The following is an 18,800-nucleotide window of genomic DNA, read 5'->3' on the forward strand; positions in this document are numbered from 1 at the left end:
AATCAAGGACGTCCGACTCACCAGCAAGGTTCCGAGCGAATGTTCGCCCGCGCTAGGGCAAGGGATATAAACTCCGCAGGCCGGACGGGACGAGTACGGGAGCCTGTCTCCCCGTCGCTTCTTCGCCCCGTCGGCGAAGAGCGGAGCCCCCGAGCGACGCGTCCGCCCAGGGTGATTATCCCGGCTGAAGAGAGCCCATCTCCCGCGGGCAGGCTTCAGCAGTCTCCCGCGCAGCGACGCTGGCGCCCTCTCTTGCCAGTTAATGTAACTGACAAGGGAACGCGCTCATCCTCGGGGTACGACTGCTGCTGCACGGTGCCTCGCGGGAAAGCAAACTCAGGGGGCTGCAGGGCAGGTCCCCACATCCCCCCAACCTTAAATAGACCCACGCGCCTGAAAGTACATGCTATGGAGGAGTCTCCTGGTCTTCATGTCTTTGAGGCACGTCTTGCAGCGGAGGTCACGCCGACAGCGTCCACGCAGACTTCCGCGGTATTCCGAAGGCGGCGTGACGGTCTCCGCTGGGATGACTCGTATGGCCCGCGGACTACCGTGTCCGCAGGCCCGCGAATCGAAGGCCGGTGGGAAAACTGCAGGCCAGGATCCTGCAGTAGTCGCCAGGGCAGCAGCAGCCGGAGGTGACTGCTGACTGGTCTCGCCACAGCTGCCCCGGATGGATGCGGCGAACAGGATACAGGCCGCTCCGTCGCAGCAGGTGGCAGCGAGACGATGTGCACCGGTCAGCAAGCCTGGGTGGCTCCACCGGATCTGCAAAATTGTCGAAACGCTCTCGGCGTGCCTTTAACGTAGGTCACGGGAGGGGAAACGGCATCCGCAAGGGCCTCGTGGCACAATGCCTAACTCGCTAGCAAAACGTGTCGGCGGCTGTGCAAACGCAAAGTTCGAGTGAACAAAGCCCTTTCTTGAGTTGAACGAGACTGCTCAGTTCGTGCGAGGTTACAAAAAAAACGGACGGGCAGCAAAGTGCGCCCCCTCTCAACGTCACGGTCCGGTGGTCATGTCTCTTTTAATGTGGTGCAGGCAGCTCCGAAAAGCCTCAGGCCTAACGACCACTCCGACAACGACCGTGACCACAAGAAAGACCCGAAACGGGTTTTGTGCGCGCAGCCGCGAGGAGACATCAGCTTTGTGGGGTGGTCCTACCCCGCTCACTGCACAAAGCAGCTTCTGAGCGGTCGGCGCCCACCGTATCGGACGGTGTCGGAGCGCCCGGTGCCGAGCTGCAATACCAGCGAGCTCGTAGCGGCACCCGTGGCCCCAGGCCACCCGGCTCCCGGAGCCGCGACTCCCAGAGTCGAAAAAGAGATAGTAGAGAAAATATATACAGAAACTCGGACCACCCACGCGGCTTCCGTACTCACTCGCTTCGGGCTCGGCGACTCCGCGGGCGCTAGGCCTCGAACTCCCTCGATGCGGACCAAGTCATTCTCACGAAGAAACTCCAGGAAAAAAAAAATGTGCTGAGCATGTCGAAAAGTTCAAACATGCTGCAGCGCAATACACCTCGCACTCAAGAAAGCATGCCGCAGGTCCTAGCGATCAAAATTCACTCTAGGCCTAGCACTTGTCAAGTCCGGACAAAGAGCGTTCCTCGAACCGAACCGACAGTCGTCCAATGTTCCAAGAGCAGGCCCCACGTTGGGCTGCCAGATGTGGGGTTGACATGGGGAGATATAGTACTTTCTCCCCACTCAATCGCGGCTGACACGGTTCAAAGCCGCCCGGACCCCACCCCGTGATCGCGTACGCTACCGAGCGCTCGCCGACCACGGCGGGCCTTGCTCTGAGGGAACAAAGGAACGACACATTGGCTGACACAAACAGGCATTTATTGCTACAGAAACAATAACGCCAGCTAGCAACAAGGTACGCTAATGAATCAAGGACGTCCGACTCACCAGCAAGGTTCCGAGCGAATGTTCGCCCGCGCTAGGGCAAGGGATATAAACTCCGCAGGCCGGACGGGACGAGTACGGGAGCCTGTCTCCCCGTCGCTTCTTCGCCCCGTCGGCGAAGAGCGGAGCCCCCGAGCGACGCGTCCGCCCAGGGTGATTATCCCGGCCGAAGAGAGCCCATCTCCCGCGGGCAGGCTTCAGCAGTCTCCCGCGCAGCGACGCTGGCGCCCTCTCTTGCCAGTTAATGTAACTGACAAGGGAACGCGCTCATCCTCGGGGTACGACTGCTGCTGCACGGTGCCTCGCGGGAAAGCAAACTCTGGGGGCTGCAGGGCAGGTCCCCACAACGTGTGCGCCCTGCCCTGAAATTTCACATCCCCGGAAGAGAGAGGTGCCCTAGTGAAGAGCTCCGGAATAATTTCTACCACCTGGGGATTTTTAGCGTTCATTGATATCGCACAGCACACGGGCGCCTTTGCGGTTCGCCTCCATCGAAACGCAGCGGCCGCAGTCCGGAATGTGTTTGCCATTTCAGGCCAGGGTGCACAGGGGTGCATCGAAGTACCCTAGGGTGCACCGCTCGCTCGGTTTTTTGCAGACATGGCGAGGCCATGCTAGGTTCCCACACCGTCCGTGGAAGTGGCGAGCAGCGCATGCTCGGTAGATCAGGCGAAGAGATGCAGTGAAATGAGAAGAAATACGAGTGGTTAGGCGGCCGGCTATAGAGCAGGGGTACCCGGGTGCTAACCAGACCACGGCGGCGGCGTGGTGGTGGTGGTAGTGTTTTTATTAAAAATAATAGTAAAAAGGAAGGAAAAGATTTTTGCTAGCCCCGGCATCTGCCATCGATACTGAAGCACCTGAGCAGGGGCAGCGGAAATAAAGGGCAGAAGGCAGAATGGAGAAATGAAATGAAAGAGGTGAGGGGATAGGAATAGAGGATGGGGGAGAAGTAATATGTACAAACTATTTACACAATAAGACATGTGTCCAGGTTGTGCGCGTGATTAGTTCATTTTAGAGGAATTAAATCACACACGCGCACAGCACTGTGTTGGTTACAACTGGAGTGGGGCGTCCAGTTATTAATCGTTCAAGGTAGAACTCGCGGAGCGTTCGGTCACTGCGTGTAACTACCTGACGGAGAACAGACAGGACGTCAAGCCCGTGTGTTCGAGGAATGCACAGAGGCTAACTAAATTTCTCTCATGAGTGCGCGCACTGCCCTGCGGCCACAATAGCGTCTTGATGGAGTCTGGCAGTGTGCCCTGCGCCCTATAGGCCGCGAGCATATCGCGACGAGCAGCGGCGAACGCGGAACAGCGAAGGAGCAGGTGTTCTAGTGTTTCCACTGCACCGCATCCGTCACACACATCACTCGTCGCGATTCCGTAACGCACCCGTCGTTCCCCGGGCCCCGGGCGGCGTTTCGATGTTCATTTAGGTGGAGCGTTCGATGCGCGCTGCGGAAAGGGACACATTTCTGGACACATTTCTGGACAACCTGGACACATTTCTCATTGTGTAAGTAGTGTATATAACCTCTCCGCCAATCTTCTCTTACTGTCCCCTCACCTCTTTCAATTCATTTTTCCATTCTGCCTGCTATCCTTTATTTCCGCTGCGCAGCTCCGCTGCTTGAGTATCGATGGCAGATGCCGGAGCTAGCAAAAGTCGTTTCCTTCCTATTTATTATTATTTTAATAAAATCACTTACTGATAACTCTTACAACATTACCGTGCACTGACATCGCACAGCTCACGGGCGCCTTAGCGTTTCGCCTCCATCCCCTCGTGCTCTTGGCGTGCGCTCCCATGCAGACAAGCTGTGAGGCGCTTATTGCGTAAATATATTATTTGTGTATAGTTCCTCTTCTTTCCTATCCTTTCTACATGTCCTTTGAGCAATTTCATTTCATTTCTCTATTCTGCTTACTCTCGTTCATTTCAGCTGCCCGAGCTCAGGTGCTTCCTTAACAATGGCAGAGGCCGGGGCTACAAAAGACGTTTTTCTTTCCTTTTATTAGGCAAAACGCTATAGCGCCCATGTGCTGTGCGATGTCAGTGCACGTTAAGGATCCCCAGGTGGTCGAAATTCGAAGTGCTCCACTACGGAGAAACTTTCTTCCTTTCTCCTTTCACGCCCTCCTCTATCTCTTCCCTTACAGTACAGTTCGTGTGTCCACCGAGATATGTGAGACAGTTACTGCGTCATTTCGCTACCACCAAAACCTTTTGTCATTTTTTTTGCTGTGTCTGCTAGACGCTTCTCCTTGTCTCCCGGGCCGGATATATGCAAATATGCTTAATCAATGTGATAAAAACAGTAACCAAAACCGGTATTGTAACACTTTTTGTGAAAGATGTTGGACAAAACTTGGAGCTCCATTCAGGGCTAGGTTACCTGAGTATTGTTTTATTCATTCGGAAGCATACAGCTTAGCATAGGATTCACATGCTGAGCACACCTTCGTGGGCCACGTAAGATGGCTTCTGCAGTAGTACAAATGAAGCAGTGGCTTTGAGTGCACTTCAGAGGGCAAGCTTATGTTCAATAAGGCTAATATATTCAGTGAAACCGCAAATTTGCATCAGCGCTTGACATCCATGTCAAACACAAAAACAGCCATTTTTCTGCCAGATATGCAGAAATACTCCCTCAAACGAGTTAATTTGGCAGACAATGCACGAAAGAGAAGCGGTGCCTTTTCGTTAAGCGCGGCGGTGTGTGGATTTGGTTTTATGGTGTTTAATGCCCCAATGCACCTCGATCTATGACGGACGCCGCAGTGCAGGCATCCAGATAATTTTGACCATCTTGCGTTATTTAATGTGCACTTACATCACACAACAGCAGCTTGAATATTCCAGGTCGTAGTCGGAGTCACTGACACCATACCTACATTGGGCCCGATGGTTTACCGGACTTCCTTCTCTTTTTCCCCTAATCACTAGAGGCGCAGATATGCCGTACGCACCACGGTGGATCAATAGTTAGAGCGCTCGGCTGGTGAGCCCGAGCACGATGGTTCAAACCGGGGCGCCGTTCCCGCGCTTTGGTGAAGTTGAAGAGCAGAAGGCATGCGTGTGCTGTGCAATATCAGGACACGTTAAATAAGCCCGGTTCCAAATTATTCCAGAGTCCTCCGGTATGGCTCTTCTTTGTCCCTTCTTTTACTCCTACCGTAATCACTTACATCACGACTAGGTTCAGGTCTCCAGGCAAGCATCTATTGATTATCAGAGAGTACTTCAACAGTCAGCACACTGACTGGCGCTACCGCACCACTACTGGACGAGGCCGGCGACTCTAGTCCTTGGTACAAGAGCTCCGTCTCATAATACACAACTCCTTTAACACCCCCACGAGAATCGCCAACAGTGTCAGCGCGGACACCAGCCCAGACTTTGAACTGCGCCGCAACCTTGTGGTTATTACTTGGATCACAACACATCATACATTAGGAAGCTATCATTACATTCTCTCCGTTATAGTTCCGTAGAAAGAAAGAACGACCCGTCACCTAACACACAAACTCACCACATGGGATGCGGTTCTCTCTGCACGGCCGTTCGTTACGCTCCCATTAAAGACATCGGCCAGTCGGTGATGTCACTCTTGACCGATGTCTCCACACACACTCGAACCCTTACCACAACACCAGTTACGCCCACCCACGAAACACGCCTGGCCAACCTATGGAAGGCCTACCATAACACCCTACTGCACTGGAAAGGGCAAAAGCTCGATTGCACTCTTAAAAAGCGACTAGTCGCGCTGGAAACAAATTACTGAGCACCCTGATAAGATCTGCCGGCCCAACTGGGGACAAATTTGCAATAGTCTGGCTGGCAATCTGTCCTCCAAACGTAGCTGGCAACTCCTCCGTCACTTAATTGATCCCACGTGATCCAAAACAGCCACACAATAGCGCTTCACAGGCGCTATACACAAGAGCGAACTTCCTCCCGACGCACTCATTGATATACTTCGGAACACACATACAATTCCTGATACCTCAAGCCCCCTGCCCCCGTATGCAGGGGCCCCAAATGCCAATCACAATGCGGAGATCATAAAAGCAGAAGTCAGAGCGTCCCTCCTAGCTCTCCGCTCTAACTCCACCCCAGGAGTTGATCGGATCTCTAATAGCATGCTGCTCAATTTGGACGATCAGTCGATCGCCCATATCGCAGGGTACTTACACACTTATTTTTTTCTTACCTCAAAGACCCCGGATATGGGGCATTACTTAAGGGATGGACATGACGGACTACAAGATGTTGGCGTCAATCATTTTCTTAAAAATTTTGTCGGGATGGTAAAGTATATGGCTTCTGGCGGCAGACAGTTCCAGTACCGAGATGATTTGACCAAAAAATATAGGAAATAAGAGGTAGTTCTTGCAGGGGTGAGGGTACACGGTCTTGCTATGGTGAACGCAGCTGGAGAGACGGTGTGCTGCTGACATTTTTTATAATTTTATTTATTTATGAAATACTGCGGACACTAAGTCCAAGCAGGGTGGGCGTACAAGTGAGCGAAATAAGAAAGAAATAACACTGGAAAATAGACAGAAATAGCACTAATTGGTTAGACCTCATGGGGTAATGGTTTTTTTTTATTCCAATCTATTATAGCTCGTGGGAAAAATGAAAACTTGTAGGTGTCTGTTCTGGCGAATATAGGGGTTAGAAAACTAGGGTGGTAATGTCGAGTTTGTCTGGCAGATAACGGCTTTAAGTATAACGAGGGGTCCAGTCCAAATTTGTTCTCTAATAAAAGCGCAAGAAACTCTAACCTGAACTTTTTTCTTCGGAGTTCAAGTCGTTCAATTTGGTTAATTTCCATTAAAGTTGTGGGGGAGTCAGTCTTTGCAAATTTATTAAAGATGAATCTAACAACCTTTCTCTGTATTCGTTCCAATTGATGCTCCTAAAAATGAATGGTAAAACATATGGAACAGGCATAATCGAGACGTTTTTCCTCTTGTTTCAAGGCTACACAAGGAGGCCCTAGATTTTAGAGAACACAAAATAGTATAATATGAATAATCACAGTAAATGAAGCGGAAACGCGAATTTGTATTTTTTTCAAGCGTTAGTGAGTGGTTTCACTGATGAGGGTCCACTACTGCTGTATCGAGTTCTAATTTTGGTCGGACGAAAGTTTGCCAAGCTAATATCTTGATAGAAGGGATAGCAAAACGAAGATTTCTACGTAGGAAGCCAAGGGTGCGGTTAGCGTTTTTACCGATGTTCTTTATATGTGAAGGCCATGCTAGCATATGAGTTAAAGTAATGCCCCGATACTTACAGGCAAGAACAGAACACACTTCTGCGCCAAAAAACGTATTTAGAAGGAATGTGGGATTGCCTGCGATGAAAAGAAATCATACATGTTTTAGCATTATTAAGGGACATTATTCCATGCTTGCACCAAGTTTAAATTCGGGTTACATCTTGTTGAATGGTGTCGGCATCATTGCTTGTAGAAATCGGGTGGTAAATTACGCAATCACCGGCTAATGGTCGCATGTTAGAAGTAACTTAGGAAGGAAAATCGTTAATGTAAATGAGAAAAAGCAAGGGTCTGAGCACTGTGCCTTGAGGAGCACCTGAACTAACCCGAGAACGAGTGGATGACGATTGGTTAGCGCAGACGAATTGCTCTCCGTTAATCAAAAAATTTTGAAGCCAATTCATCACTAAATTATTAAGGTTTAGATGCGAGAGTTTTAGTGGTATTCCTTTGTGCGGTACTTTATCCAAGGCTTTTCAAAGTTAGTGAGGAGCGTGTCAAGAGGAATATTTCAATCAAAATGCAAACTAAGGTCGTTGATTAGAAGGGCTAGTTGGGAATCACAGGAAAGTCCTTTTAAGAAACCATGTTTGTTAGGTGAAAAAAGGTGACTGAGAGTAAAAATATAGAAACGTGAGAATGTACAACATTTCGCAATTACTTTTGAACAAATGCTTAGGAGTGAAATAGGGCGGTAGTTTTTATGTGAAAAAAATTAACCTTTTTTGGGACTGGAACGATCTTACCTATTTTTCAGTCCCGTGGGTGCGCATGTGACGATCAAGGCTGTTGAAAAGGTGGCATAAGATGACACTAACAATGTCTTAGTATTTTTAGGACTGTCGAGTTTAAGCAATCAATACCGGATGAAGATGACATTTTCAATGATTCGATTAGTTTCATAATTCCACTAGGATCGAACAGAATGTCTGGTATAGCAGGGTGATCAAAGACAGGGAAGTATGGTAATTCGCTCAGGTTCTTTAGTAAAAACTGTGCAAGAAAGGAGTTAACGGGCCATGACATGGTCATTCTTCATATTGCAGTTTTTTGCTTCAGTAACTAATATAAGAGCTTATTATTCAATTTCGGAAATTTGGCTGCATTGGACGCGCTCTATTTTCTAAAAAATACGATCGAAATCGATACCGGGAGACCCCTCCCACCGGCAACGACCGCCATATTGAAAGCTCTCGTGACATCACACTACCGCGATGACGGAGCAACGTCGTCTGCTCTCGTTGCTGCTATGTGCGCCGCTAGGTCGCATTCTTCCCGGTTCTTTCGCGGGCGATCAAAGTAGCAGTCGTCCCCCATATATGAGCTACTGGTGCCGCAAAGCGATAATTACAGTAACGCAGTTTTTCTTTGGTATAGGTAGGGTCCGGTCACACTATAGGCCGATGCGACGGCGATCCACGGTCGGTTCAAGCACGGTTCACAGCGATCCACACACATACGCGATGTGAGTGCGCCAGCGAAGATGTGCTTTCATTCGTGGTCTCTGAGCATAGAACAGATCGGCGAGGCAAGCGACACGGGCAGAAAATGGAAAACGACGTTGCCGCTCGCCGCCGCCGTGCAGCCTTTTGCGGCCGCGCGAAAGCTTCACGCCCGGTGAAGCGACTGCCGGAAATACTGCGCTTGTGTACCTTATCCGTATCGAAAAAAGCGAAACGAGCGGCTACATAGCATATCTTCACACTTTCTTACTAATCACTTTCTTACTAATAAATGAGGAACTTTTGCCATGTTCTTGAAATTCACTCGACGGTGGAACGCCGGTTCCTTTCGTGACGAGGCCTAGCGAGTACGCAGGATTCATGTCTGCGATTTCGGCAATTGCGGATAGCGAATTCGTAAATTTTAGTGCATGAAATTTGCTGTCGAGCGTAGTTTTGGCTATAATGCTCTCAAAGCGATGACTGCCTACATCGCAGGACGCGAGTACAATAAGGGGGAAGTGCCGATATGTGACCCGGGCGCAGAAAGCAGCCAACGCAGCAGCCGTCGGCGTCGACTGTGGACAACAAGTCTCGTTCTTTTCAATAATTCAAGTAATGTCCGAACGTATATTTAGTTAAACCGACCTAAAATTAAATTTCGGTGACATAAGAGACAGCAGATACAATTTGCGGGAAGCGCCGGTATATTACGCGAAGCGTTTCCCAAGTAGGCGATATATAGCATCACCGGCGCTTAATTACTGCAGTGTTATCATGGTGTGTAAATAGTAAAAGTGCAATTTGTGAACAAGAGTACCTAATATTTAAGATAAGGAGAACAAACCTTGTGTTTCAGGACACGCAAACGAGCAGTACTGGTTGCGCACAGACATCTAAACAAATTCAGCGTGGGGCTGCAATTGTCGTAACCGTCGCCCTCCTGGGGCACAATGCGGACGCACAGCAAAATGCTGTACTATTATTTTGAAGCACTCATTTAGACGGCGGCGACTTTTAATCGGCGCGGGCAGTGAAAGCATTCGAGTCGAATAGGATTTTGCAAGCGGCTTCATTGGTTCCTGCAAAAACGTTCTATGAGTCGGAAGAAATGTATGTTCAACTTATAAACGCGTACATGCAGCGGGGAAGTCTTCGCACTCGGCACTTTTCACCGCTAATTTCGTGATTACTCTAGTGCCACCTTTTGACAATTTAAGTTTAATTTTCGAACCGATGAATAGCGGAGAAGAACTTGGTGGCTAGCTGCAAAAAGCCGCGGCTTTCACGGCGCAAATCAACGAAGGCATGCACGACACGTGCCGCTTTTGACATACGGGAGCACTTGACTGATCAAAAGGCACCACACTCATAACATAAGAACAGCATGCTTCTAAGTGTAAATAATAAAGCAGGGGTCCATCGGTTTCTGTTTCGTCAACAATCGGAAAACAGGCCTCAAGAGCAAGTCCGATTTCCCAAGGATCAATCAGCTCGCTTAATAATTTGAAGCCTTCTCAAAAGAGAACCCGGAAAATGCATTTTATTTCGCTAACCTAAAAGAAAAGAGGGGGATAAAATTTATTTTCGTCGCCCAAGGTAGCAGTTGGTGTGGGGTTAAAGCCCCATGAAAAGGCCAAGAGCCTGAGGTGTTCGGCGACTTCTAGGGCTCTTGTCAAAACTTGGTTAATTAAAAGACTAGCGCATAAAACTGGGACATACCAACTAGCCCAGCTTTCCGCACTGATGTCCAAACTTGGCTCTCTGTGTCCGAGTCAGAACTGAGCAATGCGGCCTCTCACTGCTCTGGATTTGAGAGCTGCAAACCATGCGGACGGGAGTCCTGAGGGCAAGCCAAGAGTATGTGGGATAGAGCGGCTTGTTGGCCACATAGTTGACAGAAGGGAAGAGTAGACTCTAGGGTATATGCTGGCATATATCACGCGGTTGGGGAAGGCATTCGTTTGGAGTTGCCTCCACGCAACCTCTTGGGGTTTGGTGAGAGAAATATGTTCGGGGGGATATAGAAGTCTACCTAAACAGTAGTGCATGGTTATGTCATGAAATGTAACCACCTGATCTTTCGCCATCCGCAAGATGGGCGACAACACATCCCGGTCGACGAATCCTCGGGGATGATTGTGCGCCGCCTCGTTCCCTGGATGGGATGAGTCCGCAGGGACCCAGATCAATTGGATCGGGCGGATTTGGTCCTTGGTGGAGCGGAGGAGAGATAGGGTTACGGGAGAGATCCGGCCTTTTGCGAAATTACGAATTGCATATTTAGAGTCGCCGAAGATGGTTTCTGCAGAGCTGGAGACCATCGCCAAGGCTATGGCCGCCTCCCTGGCCTCTTCAGACGATATGACTGGAATGCCCGTCCACAAGTTTACAACCAACGGCCGTCCACAGTAGTTTCGAATCGGGAGCGAAAAAGCATCGCGATCATAATATTCTGCGATATCGACGTAGACAGCGGTCTGATCTGTTAAATACTTTTTATGGAGAGACTTAGCCCTGTCATTGCGGCGAGCGACGTGATACTCTGGGTGCATGGTTTCGGGAGAGGGTTAACGATAAGGTTGCTGTGGATATGGAAAGGAAGCTGAGCCTTGTAGGCGATGATCGTTTCGAAGGTTATTCTAAGCTTGTCGAGTATGTGACGCCCCTTGGAGGAGTGGGTGAGACGCTCGTACTGAGCGGTGAGATCAGATTCCGGGAGCTCCATCACAGTGTTGTAGACCCCTAATGCCAGTAGTTTATATGTGGTTGTCCGGTGGGGTTGATTGAGACCCGCCTTGTATGCCTGTCTAATAAGGCAACCAACGCGGTCTCTTTCCTGGCAGCTAAGGTAGAGGTAAGGGAGGATATTCGTGAGGCGACTGATAACAAACGCCTGAACCAGACGTCGGAGGTCAGCCTCTCACATACCGCTATTTTAAATAGGAATGCGACGAATTAGACGAATGGTCTACGAGACAGACACTGTGAGTTTAGTGAGTGTCGATGTTTCTCCGATTGCTCGGGATGCGAAGCCCCAATACTGCAATGGTGGATACTTCGCATATGGGTTGACCACTAGCAGAAATGCAGATGCGAGGATGACCGTGGAGGCCGGGTTTACCTCGAATAAGCAGAAGCTCGGACTTTTGATACGAGCACGAGATTTCGGCTCCGGCTACGTGGCGCTCAACGACATCCACCGCTTGTTGAGGTGCGGATTCAACCTTAGCATCGTTGCCTGTTGAAACCCACAGGGAGATGTCGTCTGCGTATAAGGTATGGAATAGCCGGGGGATGGTGCCTAATTTTGAAGGTAGCGTGAGCAAGACGACATTGAAAAGAAAGGGGGAGAGAACGCATCCTTGGGGGGTATTGCTCCCTAAGCTTATAGGGTCAGAGACGAGAGAGCCAAAGCAAATTTCAGCTGTACGACCAGAGGGGAAGGTACGTATATACTCGTAGGTACGGTGATCAGGATTTACTTGGAAAAGGTTAGCGTGAATACTCCGTGCGAGACATTGTCAAATGCTTTAGTTAAACCAAGCTCTAGAATAGCCTTTGTGTCCGCTCTGGTAGAGGGGCACAGTATATCTCTAGAGAGCTGGAGCATCACGTCTTGCGCAGAGAGATTTGAGCGGAAGCCAATCATGGTTCGAGGTAGGAAATCATTATCTTCAGCATATTGGTTAATACGGTTGAGAATGAAGTGCCCGATCAGTTTCCCAGCACAGGAAGTGAGGGAGATGGGGCGCAGGCGTTTGAGAGCTTGTGGTTTGCCTGGCTTCTGTATGAAAGTCACGCGTGCATGTTTTCATGCTGCAGGGATTTCACCCTCTCTCCAGAAATTATTCACGAAGGCAGTGAGAGCCTCAATGGACGGGTCATTTCAATTACAGAGAGTTTTGTTCAAAATGCCGTTCGCCCCCAGGGCAGAGTTAGGGCGGAGCTGAGTGAGAGCGAATCTTTCCTCAGCCTCTGAAATCTCCGCATCGAGGGCAGGGTTGGCACCGCCCATTAAGGGGGGGGGGGGGGGGGGACAGAGGATTCGGGGAAGCTGTATTGAGGTACCGGACACGAAGTTCATCGAGAAGATCCTTGTCTGAGCCGTTGTTTTGGTGGACTATGAGGAAAATGCTGTCTGGTTGGGATGTTTTGCAACCGTCCGGGTCTAAAAAGTGTCGGAAAAAATTCCAGGTGCGGCTTAGCCCGAGTTTCTCACGCATGTTGTCACAAACTTGACCCCCTTGCGGGGTAGCCATTGAGGGAGTGGGCGCGTCAATCTGTTTGTCTATCTGAGCTATTAGACGCCGAAGCGTTCTATTGGGGCGTTGTGTTTTTCAGCGGTATTGCATGCTTTCGCGGGCCTGACCTAGGTGGTGGAGACGGCTGTCTGTACTCTATTGACCAGTCGTGGCAGGTGATTCCTGAGTAGTAGCAGAAACATCTGCCTGGAGATTGGGGATCTACTCGTCCAGGCTGCTTATCCGGGTAGGGGCGTTCTGAGCACGTTGGGAACGAAACTTGTCCCAATATGTGAATAGGCTCGGGCGACCTTTCCTACGGTACGGGGACGTGCTGAGGGTGGTCGCGAGGACACAGTGGTCACTGCCAAGAATATTTCCAGTGTTGAGCTGCCGATCGATCCGCACAATTTTAAAGAATGTTAGACCAGGTGAAGTGTCAACGGACAGGCTGTTTCCGACGCGGGTGGAAGTGTGAAGGTCAGTAACAAGGGTGAAGCCCAGCAGCAACAGCAAAGCGGCCATAGGATGAAATCTGCTTGAGTCGCAGTTGTCACTTCCGCCAGCCTCTGTATTGAGCAACGATTGTCAAAAATCATATGAACGTCAGAAAACAATACTAGCGCATTTTTCAGGCGCCACCGGCCGGCATCCAAGCTAGCAGGCCGGCCGGCAGGGCGGGCACCCCGAGAGGAGCAACCCTACGTAAACATGACGCTGGCGCTCTCCGTGCTCGCAATGGCTGCCGCTGCCCGCCGGATCGGCACACTGGACGCGGTGCGCCGGACGTATCTATGTGGTTTGATGCATCCGCGCTCGTGGGCTGGCCGGAACAGCGCCGCCGGACCGGATTCGGAGCGCTCGAAGAGCATGTGCCCCTGCCTTTAACCACGAATTATCGAGTGCTAGCACCATTAGATTGAAAACTAAACATTTTGACAGATTTGCCTGTCTGGTTTGGTTTGAAGACTTATTATAAACTGCGCATCTCCTACCAAAGTTTTAACTTTAACCTAACGTTTCGAAGCCAACTCGGCTCCTTCATCAGGGGTGACTGAGGACAGTAGCTAGCGTCTTTTAAGTATGGAGGGGAGGGGGTGGGTGAAAAGAAAGACAGCTGTGTCGAGATAGGCGAGGAGGAGGGGGGTTTAGGCTATTAGTCACGCTGGCACACTATTATATTATTGCACCATTAGCCCTGGTATTGAATGGTTAATTTTGCCCGGTTTTTCTGAGCTGAACTGGTTTACTTAATGGTTCGTATATTCTATGATGTAAGTTTTCGAAATGTTGCATCATTTTTTACTTGTGCTGCAGTAGAATTGCTCATTTCACTGGGAGTCCTTATTCCGCTCCGGGAGTAGAGGTACGGCGGTTAAGCGCTAAGCGCCAGTGCCCTCCGAAGGCATGCAGGTGCTGTCATCGGTGGGGCTTGTGAGAGACATGTTGTTCGTGGAGAATCTCTCGCGACTAATCATCAATTAAACTGCCGCGGTAAGCAGTTGGCTCACAATACGGTGGACAGCTTTTGATGACGTCACAACGTCACGTGACAAAATGGCCCACGTGTTAGAAGGAGGCTTCAAGCAAACCATAGTGTTTCTTACTATTAACTAGAGGGAAAGCTGACGGCGCTGCTCCTCAGCCACCATGGGCGCTCAAAGCATCATGGGGCGATGAGGTACTTGTTGTGGAACAGTCGGTTTTTTCGGGAATACAGAGTTGTGTTACTGAGATGTCCCATTCCTTCCATGGCGCACCGTGCGCGCAGACGACTTTGGCACAAACGTAGTGCTCAAGAGCCATAATAGCGAACATGCAACAGTATTCGAAGCCAATAAAAAGTTTTGTTTCCTAAGGGCCATTAAAAAACTTCTTAAAGTGTTTAAGCGACTATTATTTTTTGAAAACATTTTTTTTTAAAGTGCGCCTGTTAGGCACGAAATATTGGATTTTGTGGTCTGCAATACTTGTGCAATACGAGAGCAAGCCACCGATTATTTTGGGCAAACTTTAGATATACATGTTTTTCTGCTCGTTGCAATTTATAGACAGGTTATTGAATATCAGGACATTCTTGATTATCGAACGGCATTTATTTTCTCATTATTTTTGGCCAAAAGTTGTAGTTCTGCGGTCGGTAGCTCTCTGCCCCATGATGCTTAGAGCGCCCATGGTGGCTGACGTGGTCATGAGGAAGTTCTATGCAAACTTCCATAGGCGGGGCGCCAGCTTTCCCTCTTGTTAATAGTAAGAAACTCTATGGTACCAACAGACAACCGCTTTTCGGCGGGAGGAAGCCTTAGGGCACTGAAACGGCAGCCACAGAAATTTTTCACTCCAGACTCAGGAAGTTAGTGATTCGCATTATTCAGCCCAAATGCTGCATTTAACGAACCATTAGATATTCAAGTGGTCTGAATAATGTTTTATTTTAAGCGACAGCTTAAGAGCCTCATCATCATCATCAGCCTGACTGCGCCCACTGCAGGGAAAAGGCCTCACCCATGTCTGTCCAATTAACCCTGTCCTGTGCCAGCTGCATCCACCATTTACCTGCAAACTTTTTAATCGCGTCCGCCCAGCTAACTATCTCCCGCCCCCTGCTACGCCTACTTTCTATTGGAATCTACTCGTTACCCTTCAGGACCAACGGTTATCTTGCCTTCGCATTATATGCCCTGCCAAAACCCATTTTCCGTTTTGATTTCGAGTAGGATGTCATTAACCCGCGTTTGTTCCATCACCCACTCTGCCCGCTTCCGGTACCTTAACGTTACACCTATCAATTTTCTTTCCATGGCTCACTGCGTTGTCCTTAACTTAAGCTGAACCCTTTTCGTTAGCCTCCAAGTTTCTGCCCTGTAGGTGAGTACCGGAGCCTCACTGCTCCGGAGAGCTGGCTTCGCACTGGGGGAAGACACCATAAAAAACGTATTTGCTTTCGGGAACGAAATCCGAAGCCGCGGCGGCAGTAAAAATCAGTTGCGCTGTCCGCTGCACCGGCCACTACGCCATCGCCACACTTCTTTTCAAGCATGGCATTTATTACACTGAAAATGTATTCTATATACATGAACTAAATCAGTTACAAAACTTTTAGGAAACGCCATGAAACACATCGCAAAAAAGACAAAAATACAAAGCAACAGAGCACTAGCCGCGAGGTAAGGCTGAGCACATGACCAAGAGGAGGTGCCACTCCGGCTTAAAATTGGTCAGCTCATACACTTGCCTCAGATGAACAATCATTTAGGAGAAATCTTATCATCCTGTCTGTACGAACGGTTGTTGTTGTCCTCAAGAAGAACTGCCAAGCTCTCGAGCTGTGCTTGCAATGTCGTCTTCGTCACATACCCGCGTTCACGCGTGTTAAACTGTCAGTCGTTGTTGTTGTTTGCCTCCGCTGGTATGGCAGGTAACCACAGTGGGCTAGTGTGCCTTGTGCAGTCAAACATTTGCGAAACAATGACTCATTTATATTCTCTCACGCTGTAGTTTGCAAGCATGGTCTCCATCAGCTTCCATCCGCAAGCGTGGAAGCGTCATTAGAAGAACATGCTGTAAAACCACACGAATTAGTGGGAGATTAGAAATTGTGAAATTCAGAAGACTCAGTGCTATCGCAATGTCATCGGGAAATGGTAATTAAGAGACCTACAAACTTTCCGTGTTAGGGGCATATTCCATGCTTAGCACTCATTGTAACTTTCGTGGTAAACGCTGCTGAATTGATTTCTTTATCTTTTTTATAACAGTGAAATGTTACAAGTGCAAGGCACATGTAAGCATACAGTGTGTGCCAGAATTAATGGCAGAGGGATACGGTTTCCATTTTGTCTCACGTATTATGTCAAACAAAACACACAGACGTACACACACACACACACACACACACACACACACAAATCGATATAAGCATCTAGCTTCTTTTCCAGGGGTGCCTTGAGGGCTTTATTGTATGTTTATTGCTCAATAATATCTCCAGAAGTTGCGGACTGCAAAAAATAACTGGAGTTTTTAAAACCACCGTTTGTGAAGGCGAGGGGAAGGAAGGGATGACGATGTGAACGCGATGGCGAGGGGACAGTCAGCAAATTTTTCGAAGTGGGGGTTGAGGGTGACGTAGGACCGGATAACTTTTCAAAATGAGGAAGAGGAAGGGTACTGGATTCAAAAGGGAGGACGAGAGGGAAGTATTCATGAGGGCATTTGCCCGCCTCTGGTCGTGAGTAAAAAATATTAGCACTGGTGACGTGCCACAAGAGCGGCAGATAGGAACTCTCGGCGTTGCGGTCACGAACACGTCGATAACAAAGGCGCCAGGTGTGTTCGCAAAGCACGGCGCAGCGCCAGCAGCGAGGCGTGATTTTCGCCTCTCGGGAGATGTCATTGTGCTAATCTTTTTTAGTCGCGACTGTACAGATACCCCTAGCGAAAACTAATACGTTTGAAATATACTTCGGGATATTTATAATGTACTTTGAACCTATTTTTTATTCATGAGTTCAATAAAAATATGGCAGAAATTGGTTCCTGAAATGTTAAGCTTGGTAATTGAAACTCATTTTTAAAATTTACCAAAAATACTTCACTTAAAGCATGCTCCGAGCACGTTTCAAACACGTGAAGAAATATGTATGCGGTTTTAACATCTTGTCTTTGTATTATAAGTGTAATTTTGTAAATATGTAATTAATTCGTCTGAAGTTTGCTCCAATTTTAACAAACGAACACTCCTCTTAATCATATTTGAAGCACACTTTTAGCTTCCGTAGAACAATCTAGTTCTCGAAATCACGTTTCGGGCAATGACCTTTTCATGTTGGCTATGCATTGAAAGTGCACTTTCGCAACTACGACGTTAATTCGCCCAAAATATATTTCAATTGTAACGAATGAGCTCTCCGTGTAAACGTATTTGCAGCACACTTCAAGCTGCCGTTGAAAATATAGCGCTCGAAATGGCGTTGTGGGAAATAACATGTTGGCAATGCATTTAAAGTGTACTTTCGCAAATGCGAAATTCATCCGTGCATAGCATACATCAATTCTACCAAATGGGTAGTCCACGTCAGCATAATTCTGCACACTTCAAGCTGCCGTGGAACAACCTAGTGTTCGAATTCACTTTTCCGGGAACAGTGAAAACTCTCCCTTTTATGTCGTCCGTTCGTTTATGATCACTTATCGCAGAAAGACAATCACGACTTATTTAAATTACGTGTGGACATGCGTGAATACATTACACCGGCAAGAGCGCCATGCGTGCCCCCGGGCTCCAACATGCCAGCGTAAACGACCCCGACTGGTAAGGCCGGCCACCTTCCATAGACGTCCATGTATTTGTTGGATGACACTTAAACTCCTGAACGAAGCCTCACGCAAGTTGCGACTAACAATTCAGCTCGAGGAAGACCGCACGTACGAACGCGATCACTGCGACGCACGTTCGACAGTTTGGGGGCCCAAAGTCTGCGCATAAAGCGCCTCACCGGGCAAGATAATGTCTCCACCATCGGGGGGTATATATATAGGATTTAATATCTGCAACTGGTCTTAATTTGACCCAAGATATTAAACTCACTTTTGAAATGTGGGGGAGTGCTTGGGGCTTGCTTCACCTCCGCCACGGGTTGGCTCGGTATTGCACTGCCACCGCGATCTGCCCGGGTTATAATATCGCGCGTCTTTGCTTTCAATCTGTGCACTCCTATCTTTCATCTCTCCTACTTTCAGCACGTGGCAGCGACTGCGGCTCAGCTTGAGCCAGTGGGCAGGCCAGCGCACTTTCCTTTTTATTCTTCCTTTCAACTACAGCAAGCAAGCAAGGTGTCGCGCTTGTGTGAGCAGTTAAGTTTCCTGATGTCACTTCCTGTCGGCATTACCTTGTGTG

General features: G+C 48.8%; 1 pseudogene; it reads left to right on the plus strand.

Annotated features, from left to right (window-relative positions):
• Positions 1-18,447: 18,447 nt before the first annotated feature.
• Positions 18,448-18,582, plus strand: LOC144116681 (U2 spliceosomal RNA; annotated as a pseudogene).
• Positions 18,583-18,800: the final 218 nt, after the last annotated feature.

Source organism: Amblyomma americanum, chromosome 1, assembly GCF_052857255.1.
Source record: "Amblyomma americanum isolate KBUSLIRL-KWMA chromosome 1, ASM5285725v1, whole genome shotgun sequence".
Classification (NCBI taxonomy): Eukaryota; Metazoa; Arthropoda; class Arachnida; order Ixodida; family Ixodidae; genus Amblyomma; species Amblyomma americanum.